The sequence below is a fragment of the Scyliorhinus torazame genome, unplaced genomic scaffold (assembly GCF_047496885.1).
Source record: "Scyliorhinus torazame isolate Kashiwa2021f unplaced genomic scaffold, sScyTor2.1 scaffold_536, whole genome shotgun sequence".
In the NCBI taxonomy this organism is placed as follows: Eukaryota; Metazoa; Chordata; class Chondrichthyes; order Carcharhiniformes; family Scyliorhinidae; genus Scyliorhinus; species Scyliorhinus torazame.
The window spans coordinates 51770-67908 of record NW_027308263.1 but is presented as its reverse complement, the minus strand read 5'-3'; the positions used below and the strand labels follow the sequence as shown (position 1 = coordinate 67908).

General features: G+C 49.6%; 1 long non-coding RNA gene across 2 annotated transcripts in view; it reads right to left on the bottom strand.

The window, feature by feature from the left end:
• The window catches only part of LOC140406449 (uncharacterized), a 104446-nt gene that overhangs the window by 71371 nt on the left and 16936 nt on the right, over positions 1-16139 (bottom strand). For both annotated transcript variants that reach the window (XR_011939154.1, XR_011939155.1), the window contains exon 2: positions 4516-4598. This is a non-coding gene — a long non-coding RNA (uncharacterized lncRNA). The remainder of the gene's footprint in view (positions 1-4515; positions 4599-16139) is intronic.

Genomic DNA, 16139 nt, shown 5'->3' with positions numbered 1-16139 from the left:
GGGGTCAGCTATTTAGGAGTTTAGGAGATATCCCCTCATTTTAGAGCATTGTAAATCATTGAAGATCTTTACCTCAGATGGCTGTGAATGTTTAGTCGTTGATAAAATTGAAGAGGCCAATCGATTTTTAGACAGTAAGGAAATCAATGGATATGGGGATTGTGTGGGAAGGTAGCATTGAAATTCAAAATCAATTAAAATGCTCTTGAAGGCTCGAGGGCTGAGTGTCCTACATCCTTCTTATGTTAGAATTTATATTTAAGTAGCAAAACGTATTGCAATTTGGGAAGCAGGGAAATATGGTTGGTTGTTCCACAGGAGTATCACGGAGGAGCTGGGAGATGCAAAACTGTGGCCCTGCATGGTCACCAACAGTGGGGGAGGAGTGGTGTAACTACAGCGTGACATGTTTACATAGATAATTTCCATTGATGTAAAGGGCAGCACGGTGGCGCAGTGGGTTAGCCCTGCTGCCTCACGGCGCCGAGGTCCCAGGTTCGATCCCGGCTCTGGGTCACTGTCCGTGTGGAGTTTGCACATTCTCCCTGTGTCTGTGTGGGTTTCGTCCCCACAACCCAAAGATGTGCAGGGTGGGTGGATTGGCCACGCTAAATTGACCCTTAATTGGAAAAAATGAATTGGGTACTCTAAATTTATTTTTAAAAATTGTTTAAAAATAAATAAATAAATGTTGATGTAAGAACCAAAACAATGGCAAAATGTTCTAAATATGACAAGCAATTTAGGAAGGAAATAAAGAAAAGTCTTGCAGCGCTCTAAATGAAGACATTTCTCCTAAACTTCAAAATAGCTGACCTTCACTGTGTCTCATAACTCTATGTTGTCCAGTAAGGGGAAATAGCCTTTAAGCATCCGCTCTGTCAAGTCCTCTGAAAATGTTATACTTTTCACTGAAATCACCTCTCAATTTTTAAATTTGAAATGCGGTCACTGTTGTGGAGAAATACCACAGCTAATTTCTGCACTTCAAGATCGCACAAATAACAATGAGATAAATGAGCAGATAAAATGTTTCGAAGAATAAACATTGGCCAGGCCATGGGAGAATTCATAGAACATACAGTGCAGAAGGTGGCCATTCGGCCCATCGAGTCTGCACCGACCCACTTTAAGCCCTCACTTCCACCCTATCCCCATAAACCAATAACCCCTCCTAACCTTTTTGGTCACGAAGGGTAATTTATCATGGCCAATAAGAAGTCTTACAACACCAGGTTAAAGTCCAACAGGTTTGTTTCAAACACTAGCTTTCGGAGCGCAGCTCCTTCCTCAGGTGAATCCAGCAGTGCTCCGAAAGCTAGTGTTTGAAACAAACCTGTTGGACTTTAACCTGGTGTTGTAAGACTTCTTACTGTGCTCACCCCAGTCCAACGCCGGCATCTCCACATCATGGCTAGCATGGCCAATCCACCTAACCTGCACGTCTTTGGACTATGGGAGGAAACCGGAGGAAACCCATGCAGACACAGGGAGAACGTGCAGACTCCGCACAGACAGTGACCCAGTGGGGAATCGAACCTGGGACCCTGGCGCTGTGAAGCCACAGTGCTATCCACTTGTGCTAACATGCTGCCAGTTGCCGTAGAAGAGCAATTCCCTTCTGACAGTGCAGCACACTTTAGTACCGCACTATGGATGTCAACCTGTTTGATGTGCTCACAAGGGTGGGACTTCAACCATCACCTTTTGAGCCAAGGCCGACACCTCAGTGGCATATGATGCTCAGTGACTGATGTCAGATAGAAAGGCTTCTGAAATTCCTTTGTCCAATACTTTAAGATGTAAAAACAGAAAGAATTTTATGCAAACTTGTCAATGCAACCATACATTTTTAACCCAACAGTATTAATGAATGGAAATTAAGGACAATTTTGTGCCATGATCTTTCACCTTCGCTCAGACTGCCCCAGCCTCATTTAGCTAGATATCCGTGAACCTGTCAGACTGCCTAAGAATTAAGTCCTTCCACAGACAAACACTGAAAATGTTATGACCTCCAAAGGTAGTTTTACACTGGACATCAACCTAGATAGCAGAGGGAAAGATAAACATCAGCAAGGATGACTTGGCTAATGCCACAAATGGAAATGTTCCTTCATTAAAGAATCTAAGGAAGGCAGCCTCATTGAACTGATGCTGTCTCAAACCGAGAAACTCAAGGAATTGAGGGAGGGAATCTTATGGAAGACCCAAAAGGAGTTTAGTATTATTTATAAGAATGGAGGTGTTCGCACTGAAATGTACAATATCCTGAGATTTTGTTTGGGTAGCTGATGGGAGGCCACGGGGATTGAGCGGGAAAATGGAGTTAAGATATAAGTTCAGTCATGATCGTATGGAACTGTGGAGCTGGCTCGAGGGGTTAATGGCCTCCTCCTATTCCTTATGCTCTACCACATGTCAGCTTTCTCTCCCCTCTTGTGATGGTGTGGACATCTGCTTGGGTATGGTTCAAAGAGGGCTTGCAGTTCACCATTACATTACCACTTCTTATAATTAATCTTTATTAGGATGTTCACTTTGCTGGTCAGGTCACAATGCATTGTCCTTCCCTAATCGCCCTTGAATAGAATGGCTTGCCATGCCATTTCAGAGGCGGTTAAGAGACAACCACATTGCTGTGGGTCTGGAGTCACATTTAGGCCAGTCAAGTTAATGATTGATTCCCTTCCCTAAAGGAACATTAGTGAACCATGTGTGCTTTTTATAACAATCAATGATAGTTTCCTGACACTATTACGAAGACAGCTTTCAATTTGGGGGGGTACGATGACACAGTGGTTAGCACTGCTGCCTCACAGCGCCAGGGACGCGGATTCAATTCCGGTCTCTGTCTGTGTGGAGTCTGTACGTTCTTCCCGTGTCTGCGTGGGTTTCCTCCGGGTGCTCACAGATGTGCAGCTTTGGTGGATTGGCCATGCTAAATTGCCCCTTAGTGTCTAAGGATGTGCAGGTTAGGTTCTAGGTTATGGGGATAGGGTGGGGGAGTGTAAATGGGGAGAGTGCTCATTCAAAGGGTCGGTGCAGACTCGATGGGCCAAATGGCCTCCTTCTGCACTGAATGGATGCTATGATTAATTAATTGCACTTGAACTGCACCAGATATCATGATGGAATGTGAATCCATTCCTTGGGACATATCCTGGGCCTCTGACATAACCACCACAACACCATCTCCCCACTTAGAGTTTTGTTGAGTAAGGGTATTAAGGGCATCACAGAGCTGGGGCAGGTAAATGGAATTGAGCTACAGTCATGGCCCAAATGAATATCAGAACAGTCTTGAGGGGCTGAATGGATTTTTCCTGCTCCTATATTCCTAATAATGGCTCTTCGTGTGTGAAGAGGAGCAGTGATAGTGTCTGTATTTGTTGTGTACACCCATGGTGAGATCATTGATTGATTTTTTTCCTTATAACCCAGAGATGGGAGAGCAAGAGATTCTGCTCACCCCAGGGGGCAGATCTGTCTGGCTCACTCAGTTCAACCCCTGCAATCAACGTGCCAGTACACTGTGAACCACTGGGTAAAGATCGTAACAGGATCGATCACTCAGTGGTTTATCTTAGCAGTTGCTCAATATTTGTTTTGAAATGAAATGAATTCTGCCACCCATTGACAATAAATATGCTTGGATGGGGCAGCGCGATGGCACAGTGGTTAGCACTGCTGCCTACAACGCTGAGGACCCGGGTTCGATCCCGGCACTGGGTCTCAGTCCGTGTGGAGTTTGCACTTTCTCCCCGTGTCTCCTGCTCTTATCCTAACTCGCACAAAATGCTGTTCACCCATCATTCCCTGTGCTCACTGACCAACATTGCTTCCTGGTCTGGCAACACCTCTATTTTAAAATATGACATTCCACTGGCTTGCCCGGTTAGCACTGTTGCTTCACAGCTCCGGGGTCCCAGGTTCGATTCCCGGCTCGGGTCACTATCTGTGCAGAGTCGGCACATCCTCCCCGTGTCTGCGTGGGTTTCCTCCGGGTGCTCCGGTTTCCTCCCACAAGTCCCGAGAGACGTGCTGTTTGGTGAATTGGACATTCTGAATTCTCCCTCAGTGTACCCGAACAGGCGCTGGAGTGTGGCGACTAGGGGATTTTCACAGTAACTTCATTCCAGTGTTAATATAAGCCTATTTGTGACACTAATAAGGATTATTATTATCTTTACTGATACCAACTTTGTATTCTAGATTTACTTAATTAACTGAAGTTAAATTCCCAGATGTCATGGTGGGATTTTAAACTCATGTCTCCAGATTTTTAATAGTGACCTCACCACTAACCCCACTGTGAGCAAAATGGTGAGAATGTAGGTAGGTGGGACTGAGGTGAAAAGATGGGTGGGTGAGTCTAGTGATGTTCTCGTTGGGGTTCAAAAGGTCCTTTTGCTGTTCTTAAATATTCTCCTGTTGCTACCATATGGAAATCGCTTCATTACAATGACAGTCAAACTGCTGCTAAATTTACTGCCTTGTGCACAAGAAACTCACCCCATTCACAAGGCACGATGGTTGCTATGGAGTCCTTTGGGTGATTGGCATATCCCAGGGTTTGTTGTTTAAAACAAGATATTCTATTGGAAAGAAAAAAGAGCAAGCGTTATTAGTTAATATTTATTACAGGGTGAACTGCATTACTGTGCACACAATGCTCGGGTGAGGCGGTAGACAAAGGAAAACGGAGAGGCATTGACATTGTTTAATACGATTGTTAACGCAGAGCCGTTTTGAGTCACTTCCAGCTGCCTGGTATCGAAGCAACCCTTGAACAAATCCTCCCATCACAACGTGTGGCTCAGGGATCGGTGAAGTTAGAATCAGCAACTTACGGCCCAGAAATAAGCCACGTGGCCCAGCCTGGCTGTACCGACTCTTTAAAAGGGCAGTTGTGCTTGGGTCCACACCATTTAGTTCATAGAATCATGAATCATATAGAATCATGTGGGCAGCACGGTGGCACAGTGGTTAGCACTGTTGCTTCACAGCTCCAGGGACCCAGGTTCGATTCCCGGCTTGGGTCACTGTCTGTGCGGAGTCTGCACGTTCTCCCCGTGTCTGCGTGGGTCTCACCCCCACAACCCAAAGATGTGCTGGTTAGGTGGATTGGCCACACTAAATTGCCCCTTAATTGGGAAAAATGTAATTGGGTACTGTAATGAAAAAACAACTGTAAATGTTGCCGATGAAACAAATTTACTTGTGCTTCCAGGATGCCGTGTGCAATGCGTCTCAACTGAAGGGAATCAGCCCCAAAATCAATCAGGGCAGCGAGCTGGGATTGCACCCAGAGCAACAACCCTTAGACAAAGTTAGGAAAAACTGAATGCTGCTGAGAACAATCATCAAATATCCTTTGAAATGAAATTCGATTATTGTCACAAGTAGGCTTCAAATGAAGTCACTGTGAAAAGCCCCTAGTCGCCACATTCCGGCGCCTGTTCAGGGAGGCTGTTACGGGAATCAAACCGTGCTGCTGGCCTGCCTCGGTCTGCTTTCAAAGCCAGCGATTTAGCCCTGTGCTAAACAGCCCCATAGCCTTTGGCTATCAAGGCGTGAGAAGGTTCAAACAGATAATAGCAGAATAGAGCGGATATAACTATCAGAAAAGATTAAACATGCTGGGTTTCTTTTTATAGAAAAGACACGGCACATATAGAGTATACACACCACCATAGATTAGTTGGAGTGAGTGGTCTGTTTCTGTGCAAAATACAGTGGGAAAAGAATGAAGCCAGTCATGTCCGGTGTTCCCTGCTGCGTCAAGGTGGACAGCAGCAGTAACAGTCTCCAAACAGACCACATGTATTGCATCCAATTTACAACAAACAAGCCATTTGGCCCAATCTATACTGGTATTTATGGGTCACACAAGCCTCCTCCCACCTCCTCTTCAGCTAACCCTACCAACATATTTAAGAACCGCAAGGGTGATGCCCCTGAGATATAAAAGAGCGACAAGGTTAAACGTTATATAAAATATCATCTTTGAAAAGAAAGAAGGGAAAATGTCACAAAAGTGTAAATTGAGATAAACTATTGTAGCCATCTGAGATGGCCACCTGCAAAGGACCATGGGAATTATGGCCAACCCAGGACTCAGACAGATACAGAGCTTCTGTGTACTTGAAACGCAGGTAGCTAGACCTGATCGAAACCCCCCGCTCGTTTGCATTCTAATGGCCCATTTCCCCAGAACAATAGGACTGCACTCAGGTAACCGATACAGCCACAGACTTATCGGCGCCACTCCCTTTACTCAGAGAGCCCAACCACCAAGGTCAATGACCGCCAAGGACCCGCCCAGCCAGCAGGGCACCTGCCCCTTTATTGGCCAAAATCAAAGGCAGTGATCGAAGCCTGTTGAATTATTGGGTCCAAGATTAAGGACCGCCCCAAAGAGCGCGAATCTCAGGAGGATAAAAAGGGACACAGCCATGTGTTCAGTCTCTTTTGGACCTGACCTGTGCCAGCCTCCTTTGAATCCGGCCTGTGCCAGCCCAACTGCAGCATAACGACCAGACAGCCAAGTTCAAGACCAACGATCGCAACCTGACGGATGAGCCCAGCAGAGACAGAGCCACTTCTTCAAACCAGCCACATGATCAAGATAAAGGCCTTATCCACTTGCACAGTGCTGGTCGCCTGAAGTTAAGTATAGGTTATTGTAGTTGATAGGTGTAGTTTAACTTGTAGTATATTGTGCTTGCATGTCGAAGTAACCCTTGTGTGTAAATAAACCATCTTTGAACTTGAACTGACTAACTGGTTGTGTGGTCACTTGACCGATATACGGGAAAGCCTTGTGGTTCAGTAAGAGAAACAGAAACACCCACAGTATTGGCGACGTTGTTGGGACATAACATCATATCATAAAAAGAGTCTCAGTATCATATTGGTGACTCGAAAGAACAACATTATTATAATATTCCATTAAATTGGCAACACTATTTCCTCTGATAAGAAGAATTCAGAATGAATAGGTACAATCGTAAAATTAGAGCTAAGCCACTCAAGGGAACAGAGGAGATAGGAGCAGGAGTAGGCCATTCGGCCCTTTGCATCTGTTTTGCCGTTCAACTAGATCGTGGCTGATCTACCTCACTGCCATTTTCCAGCACGATCCCTTGATATCTTTAACATCTAGAAATCTATCGATCTCAGTCTTGAACATGCTCAGTGACTGAGCCTCCACGGTTCCCTGGGATAGAGAATTCCAAACATTCACCGCCCTCTGAGTGAAGACATTCCTCCAGATCTCAGTCCCAAATGACCCGGCTCTTATTCTGAGATTGCAACAACTCCTGGTTCCAGACACCCCCCAATCAGGGGAAACGTCTTTCCCGCATCTACCCTGTTGAGCCCTGTAAGAATTACGTACATTTAATGAGGTCCCCCCTCATTCGTCAAACTCTGGAGAATACAGACCTAGTCTCCTCAATCTCTCCTTATAGGGCAATCCCTCCTTTCTTTGTTGCTCCCTCTCGATGGTTAATATATCCTTCCTTCGATAAGGAGACCAGGGGCGGGATTCTCCGACCCCCCCGCCGGGCCGGAGAATCGACTGTGGGGGGGCAGCGTGAATCCCGCCCCCGCTGGCTGCCGAATTCTCCGGCACCGGGGTTTTGGCGGGGGCGGGAATCGCGCCACGCCAGTTGGCGGACGCTGACAGCGGCCCCCCCCGGCGATTCTCCGGCCCGCGATGGGCCGAGTGGTCGCCCGTTTTAGGCCGGTCCTGCCGGCGTAAATTAGACCTGGTACTTACCGGCGGGACCTGGCTCTGCGGGCGGCCTCCGGGGTCCTCGGGGGAGTGCGGAGGGATCTGGCCCCCGGGGGGGCCCCTACAGTGGCGTGGCCCGCGATCGGGGCCCACCGATCCGCGGGCGGGCCGGTGCCGTGGGGGCACTCTTTCCCTCCACACCAGCGGCTGTCAACCTCCACCATGGCCGGTGCGGAGGCGAACCCCCCCCTGCGCATGCGCCAACTCGCGCCGGCTGGCGGAGCCCCTTCCGGCCGATTGGCGCGGCGCCAACTCCTCGACGCCGGCCTAACCCCTGGAGGGGCGGAGGATTCCGCATCTTCTGGGCGGCCCGACGCCGGAGGGGTTCACGCCACTCCATAAGAGAGGGTTTTATGAAATAGAAGAATATAAAGATGGCTACAGCTATGGGAGGACGTCACATTGTGGCCTGTAAATCCTTATTCTCCATGGAAAGATGGGAAAATGTTACTCAGGTCTTCAGAAGTGACATGAGAGTAGATCTTCTAACTCAGATCAATTTTCCTGCCGATTCCATAATGGGTATAGCAAGATGAACAAAAATCAAACAAGCTGGATGAGGTCATTTCTTTAAAGGTCTTCTTTTAAGCTGGTGGTTTCAGAGTTTTATGTACTTTCATTTTATTTACGAAGAGTTACATAGGGCGTGATCGAATGGCCTAGTCATCCTGACTCAGTGATGCAATGCGGCCATCCAATCTTGTGAGAGGCCTCTCGCAAGATTTGCGATGCTCTGGCGTTGCCAGACTGGCAGAGGCACTATCAGGGTGCCAGGCTGTCAGTGCCAAGGTGCCCGGGTGCCAGCGATCTGGCTCGGGGGTGCCCTGCCCTTATGAGGTGGGGTGGTCTATGTTGATGTTGACACTCCACATGAGCCTCCTCACATGAGAATGACTGCTTCTCTCCCTCACCCCTTTATTCTCTCCTTCCTCATGTCAAACCTCCCCTTAAATGCGTTAATGTTCTCTGCCTCATCCACTCCACGTAGCAGCGAGTTCCACATTCTGACCACTCTATAGGAAATCCCCTCCTAAATTCTTCATTTGACCTGTGAGTCATTCACCCACATTCACCTTCAATGTAATAAAATGTGAAAGGTGCTTCACAGGAATATTATGAAGCAAAATTTGACACTGAGGAGAAATAAAAGGTATATGGCCAAATGCTAGCTAGGTTTGAAGAGCTATTTAAAAGAGAATAGAGAGGCAGGATGCGTTAAGGAGGGACTAAGTCTGGTTGAGTCTCAGGCGGTTGCCATTGCGAGAGGGATAGCGTCAATGGCTAGAAAACACAATACGGATCAATAAACTGCTAATGGCCGAAACAAAAAGGTGCAGGCTTCGAACCCTTCCCCAGATAGATCAGCAAGTGCAGATGAACTCTTAAACTGTGGCTATAAATCAGCTGGATATGATGAACTTGGCTGAGTCTCATTTTACAGGAACCCATAAAATGCTCCTGCCATATAGAGCCAGTCATCCTGAGCATAAAGATGGTGGTGGATGTGGAAGGAGTATTGTGATCGGTACAGACTGCAAATCAAAGAACAAAGAACAATACAGCACAGGAACAGGCCCTTCGGCCCTTCAAGTCTGTACCGGTCATGATATCACCCTTGGCCAAAACCCTCAGCACTTCCGAGTGCCGTATCCCTCTATACCCATCCTATCCATGTCTTTGTCGAGGTACCTTTTAAACGCCGTTAATGTATTTGCTTCCACAACTTCTTCATGCCAATCTCTTGGAGGGGGGAGCATGAAGATACAGAAAACAAAATCAAAACCAAGTAGAAGCAATGAAGGAAATGCACAGCTAGAAATCTGAAAGAAAAATAGGGAATGCTGCAAAGCTATGGCAGACTTTACGTAGAATCACATCCTGTCTACAGCACAGAAACAAACCATTCACCCAACTCGTATGTGTTGTTGCTGATTCTCCACAAGAATGCCTTCCAACTGTAATATCCAAACTTGCCACTTACCCCTTATTGCTCATTTAAGTATTGAGCCTACCCCGAACACCCGAATGCTATCTGCCCCATTTGGCAGTGAGTTCCACATTCCACACATTGCGTAAAGAAATAGCCCCTAAATTCTGTATTTGATCTCTTACCAGCTATCTTATATTTATATCCTCTTGTTCTGGACTCACTCACAAGTGGAAATGGTTTGTCCACATCCAGGCTGAAAAACTCCTGCCTCTTTTTAAGGATCTCTATCAAGTCTCTTCTTCTCCAGAATTCAGCAAAGCAAAGTCTTTCCTGATAATTCAATCCTCTTACGTCTGGCAACATCCTTGTACATGTTTCCTACACTTTCCCAAAACCAAAATATTCTTTCCCTAATACGGAGATCAGGGGCGAGACCCCCCGCCGTGTCGGAGAATCGCCAGGGGCTGGCGTGAATCCCGCCCCCGCTGGTTGCCGAATTCTCCGGCACCGGAGATTCGGCGGGGGCGGGAATCGCTGCGTGCCGCCGGTTGGGTGCCCCCCCCCCCCCCCCCCCGCGGTTCTCCGGCCTGGATGGGCCGAAGTCCCGCTGCTAGGATGCCTGTCCCGCCGGCGTGGATTAAACCACCTCTCTTCCCGGCGGGAGATGGTGGCGCGGGCGGGCTCCGGGGTCCTGGGGGGTGCCCTCACGGTGGCCTGGCCCGCGATCGGGGCCCACCGATCCGCGGGCGGGCCTGTGCTGTGGGGGCACTCTTTTCCTTCCGCCTTCGCCACGGTCTCCACCATGGCGGAGGCGGAAGAGACTCCCTCTGCCGCCCGGAGATGTCATTTCCGCGCCAGCTGGCGAGGCACCAAAGGCCTTTCCCACCAGCTGGCGGGGCGGAAATCAGTCCGGCGTGGGCCTAGCCCCTCAAGGTTAGGGCTCGGCCCCCCAAGATGCGGAGGATTCCGCACCTTTGGGGCGGCGCGATGCCAGACTGATTAGCGCCGTTTTTGGCGCCGGTCGGCGGACATCGCGCCGATACTGGAGACATTCGCCCCAGAACTGCACACACCATTCTAAGTGTTGTCTAACCAAGGTTCTATATAATTTTACCATTACCTCCTAGTTTTGCACACTTTTTCTCTGGAAATACACTTTCTTTGCTGTCTTTCTTCGGCCGCGCCTGCCGCAAGATCGCCTGGGGCGGGACGTGGACCATATAACGGTCCATTGGCCTTGGGTGGGAATTTCTGGGGGCCAGGCCGGCGCGGCTGGAGAATCTTGCCCTATGCCTTATCAATTTGTATTGCTACCTTTGGTGATTTGTGTGTCTGCATTCCCAGATCTTCTTGTTTCTTTGCCCGATTTTGGGTTCTGAGCAAGGAGTGCCTCCTTCATTGCTCTTACAAAAATAAGCCACCTAATATTCTGCGAGATTGAATTTAATTTACCATTGATCCACCCGCTCTGTAAACCACATTGTGCACCATTCCAACCCATGTTGATCTCATCTGCAAATTTCAACACCATTCCCCCTAGCTCTAATGTCCACCAGTATCTTTAAAAATAACAAATGGATTAAAAGTTCAGGTGTGATCTCTTCATCTGGACTGATGCCAGGGCACACCCTCATGCAGGTGCTGTCGCCGTTCCTTACAACAACAGAAATGGTATGCTGCCCTACATTGCAAGAGGATTTGAGTTCAGAAGTAGGGATGTCTTACTGCAGTTATTCGGGAGTCTTGGTGAGACCACAGCTCGAGTGAGATTGGATTGACTGGGCCTGCATTCACTACAGTTTAAAAGGATGAGGGAAGACCTGATTGAAACGTATAAAATTCTAACAGGGCTGGACAAACGAATGGCAGGGAGGATGTTTTCCCAAGTTGGGGAATCTAGAAGCAGGGGACACAGTCTCAGGATACGGGATAGGCCATTTAGGACTGAGATGAGGAAAATTACTTCACTCAAAGGGTAGTGAACCTGTGAAATTCTCTACCGCAGAAGGCTGTGGAGACCAAGTAGCTGGATGTATTCAAGAAAGAGATAGATAATTTATTCGATTTTAATGGCATCAAGGGGTATGGGGAGAAAGCAGGAATATGGAATTGAGATTGAGGATCAAACGTGATTATATTGAATTGCAGAGCAGGCCTGAAGGGCTGAATGACCTACTCCTGCTCCCAGTTTCTATGAAATAACTTGTATTTTTTAAGGCTTTTTTGCAGTAAAACATCCAAAGATGAATCAGAGGAGCATTATAGGACAGATTTAACACTGAACCACGCAAGGAGCTAGTCAGACAGATGATCCAAAGATGTGCAGGTTGGGTGCATTGGCCATACTAAAAGTATAGGGCCGAAGATGTCCAGGGTAGGTGGGGTTACAGGGATAGGGCAGGGGAGTGAGCATAGGTAGGATGCTCGAGCACCGGTGCAGACTCGATGGGCCGAATGGCCACCTTCTGCACTGTAGGCATTCTGCGGTTCTATGGCCAGCAGCTCGGTCAAAAGGAGCGTTCTAAAGAAAGAGAGGCAGAGAGAGAAGGGAGGAAATTCCAGAGTTTGGGGCTCAGTCAGCTGCCGATGGTGGAGCTATTAAATTGGGGAGTGCGCACGAGGTCGGAATGAGAGGAGCTCAGAGATCTCAGAGGGTTGGCGAACTGGAAGAGGTTACAGAAGTAGGGAGGGGCGAGGCCAACGAGGAATTGATAATAATAATAATCTTTATTAGTGTCACAAGTAGGCTTACATGAACACTGCAATGAGGTTACTGTGAAAATCCCCAGTCGCCAAATTACGGAACAAGGATGCAAATTTTAAAATCAGGGTTTTGCAAACTGGGAGCCAATGTTGCTCAGTCAGCACCGCAGTAATGGTTGATGTTCACACACACTTGTGGTATACCTTTTTGTGTAAACGGGGGCCTCTTTAGATTATGATTTGGATTAAGGTACCTTTAAACAAAGGTTCTGGTGAGAGGGAAGATCACAGATACAGTGCACAGGGCTAAGTATTGTCCCTGTATGTACATTACCCTCTTTTGAAGATGGCTGCTCGACAGTGACACCATTGTCTTCCCGTCCTTCCCCCACCCCACAGTCACATACATCAACATGTGTATAATTGTGAAAGATCAGTTGTACAGTCAGCAGGAACGCTCCGTATCAATGCACAAGGTAATGATTTAATGTTTATTTGGGTATTGGGTCCCTTCTCTCCTGCTTGCATTAGTTGAATAGATGGAGGATGATTTGACACACAAGTGTTGTGCATTGCGGGGGGGAGGGGGGGGGGCCCGCTGGAGGGGGTGCAATGAGGTGGTATTACGGTTAAAAGCTATCTCTTCATCCAGCTATTAGTGTAAACCTTTTCAATAATCCACTTTTTAAAATGTTGCTCAGCAATAGGAAAAGTTAAATGGAAACATAAACACCAACCAATTATAGAGCAAAAATATAAATGATTAATATTAGTGAGACCACCCGGGGAGGAATCGAGGTCCGTTTTCTCCCCACCTCATCCCCACCATCCGCCCCCATCTTCCACCACCCGCCAGCCGTGGAGCTTTTGATTAATCCATTAAGCACCGTGCCAGATACCTGCTTGAGACCAGGAGCACAGCAAAACACTCCGTATCACGCGACGGGAAAGCAGCCAGGGCCCAGCATAGATTGGGCTGAACACAGAAGGAGGCCCACTGATTGTTGAGCCAGGAAAACGCACTGATCACTGTGGATGAGCCAACATTTACTTATATAAACGAGCATAGCAAAGAGAAAACTTGCATTTCCATAGCGCCTTTGACCACCTCAGCATGTCCCAAAGAAATTCCCGCCTGAGCTCAACGGACAGTTACATTTTACATGGTCACTGTCCCATCCGTGGCGATCTTACGGCACGCACAGCTGAAAAAACCCGCCCTGAGTGTTGATGCCAGGACTGAATTGTGTGCGGTTCACGTTCCTGTTGGGGGGCGCTACTTGTGGAGGAATTCAGGGCATGCTAATGGACCAGTACTCTGCCCAGGTGAATCTGGAGCAATTCTCATTCCTGCCAATCTCAGGTTCACTGGGGCCGGAAATGGTGCTGGGGAGCTTGACTAGCTGGAGCTGTTTCTAAACACTCCACTCCCCACACACTCTCATTCCAGCCAATACGATGGCCCAGGTAAGAGTAGCACCACTCTTCACTGACTCGGAGCTCGAGAGCATGTTGGGTGCAGTGGAGGAGTGATGGGAAATTCCCCAGGGTGGCCAAGGAAGTCAGTGCTGTGAGCCTCACCAGGCAGACTGGCACACAGTGTCACAAGAAGATGAAAGGCCTCCTTAGGGCAGCTCGGTGAGTCACCACCTCTGTTCCCCTGGCATCACTCTGTCTCTCACTCCTCACATCACACCCCCACTCCCATAGAGGCCAATAAAAACCCACCTGCCCACATTTCCCTCACATTCCACCCTGCACCAAACCCCAACATCTTGTGCCCTTTGGGCAGGTGCCTTGCACACACATACCACCAGCTACAGACCCCTTGTGTAACTCGACTCTATGCGTCTCACCATGTCTTTTATGTGTCCCCTAGGAAAAGGTGACCCACAACAGAAGAGAGCAGGAGATGATTGGAGGGGCTATCCCAGACCTCAGGGCTCTCACCCCCGCCGAGCAGAAGGCAATGGAATTAGCCGGAGGGGTGCAGGCGAGGACTACACCCAAGGCGGAGGTCAGTATGTGACAACCAAGTGAGCCCTTAATGCAAAATGAAGTCCCTTTGGCAGCTCGGGCTATCGAGCACCGTGAGGAGGAAGTGATGAGGCCCATGGCATTGCTTCCCGCAGGAAGGTGCTGGAACACCTCAGCATTTCTGAATCCTCCCCACCTGATACTGCCACATCTGAAGGGCAGCGGGCAGAGAGAATGGCAACTCATCATCTGTGGCACCCGAAAGTTGGCCAGGCCCATCCGGGCCCTCCAGAGGATGACCGTCAATGGCATCTCAGGTCAGAGGGTGACATATGCACGAGGCCTCCTCCATGTTTGATGTGCCGTCTGGGGTCACACTTAGAAGAAGTAGTAGGTCACTTAAAATAAGGAAGTTAGACACCGTTTTTTTGGCACAGCTTCAACACATAGGTTAGAGGGAGGGGTCGGGTCACAACAATTATATATAGTCGCGATTAAACAACTTTTTACAAACATTCTGACCTGCATCAATCCTCTGTCTGAAAGGTGTGAGGGATGGGCTGGACTGGGTGTAGAAGGTGTGCCGTGTGGGTAGGGGGTTGAGAGGTTGGTGGTGTGGGAAGGTGGTGGTGGGTGGAGGTAGTTGGTGGTTTGGATGTGAGAGGTTGGTGGTGGGGGTGGGGGAGGTTGGTGGTGGTTGTGAGGGTGGGGGTGGGAGGTTGGTGGTGGGGGTGGGGGTTGGGAGGTTGGTGGTGGGGGTGGGGAGGTTGGTGTTGGGTCTGAGGGTGTGGGTGGGAGGTTGGTGGTGGGTTTGGGGGTGTGGGGGGTTGGTGGGGGTGTGTGAGAGATTGGTGGTGGGCGTGGGGGTGTGGGAGGTTGGTGGTGGGGGTGTAGGAGATTGGTGGTGGGTTTGGGGGTGTGGGAGATTGGTGGTGGGGGTTGGGAGGTTGGTGGTGGGGTTTGGGGTTGGGAGTTTGGTGGTGGGGGTGTGGGAGGTTTGTGGTGGGGGTGGGGGGGTGGGTGGTTGGTGGCGGGGGTGGGGGTTGGGAGGTTGCTGGTGGGGGTGGGGGTTGGGAGGTTGGTGTTGGGGGTGAAGGTATGGGTGGGAGGTTGGTGGTGAGGGGGTGGGATGTTTGTGGTGGGGGTAGGGGAGGTTGGTGGTGGGCGTGGGGGAGGTTGGTGGTGGGGGTAGGGGAGGTTGGTGGTGGGGTGGGGGAGGTTTGTGGTGGGGGTGCGGGAGGTTTGTGGTGGGCATGGGGAGGTTGGTGGTGGGCGTGGGGGAGGTTGGTGGTGGGGTTGGGAGAGGTTTGTGTTGGGGTTGGGGGTTGGGAGGTGGGGGTGTGGGAGGTTTATGGTGGGGGTTGGGAGGTTGCTAGTGGGGGAGGTTAGTATTGGGGGTGAGGTTGGGGGTTGGGAGGTTGGTGGTGGTGGTGGTGGAGGAGGTTGGTGGTGGGGGTGGAGGAGGTTGGTGGTGGGGGTGGGGGAGGTTGGTGGTGGGGGTGGGGGTGGGGGAGGTTGGTGGTGGGGGTGGAGGAGGTTGGTGGTGGGGGTGGGGGAGGTTGGTGGTGGGGGTGGGGGAGGTTGGTGGTGGGGGTGGGGGAGGTTGGTGGTGGGGGTGTAGGAGGTTGGTGGTGGGGGTGGGGGAGGTTGGTGGTGGGGGTGTAGGAGGTTGGTGGTGGGGGTGTAGGAGGTTGGTGGTGGGGGTGGGGAGGTTGGTGGTGGGGGTGG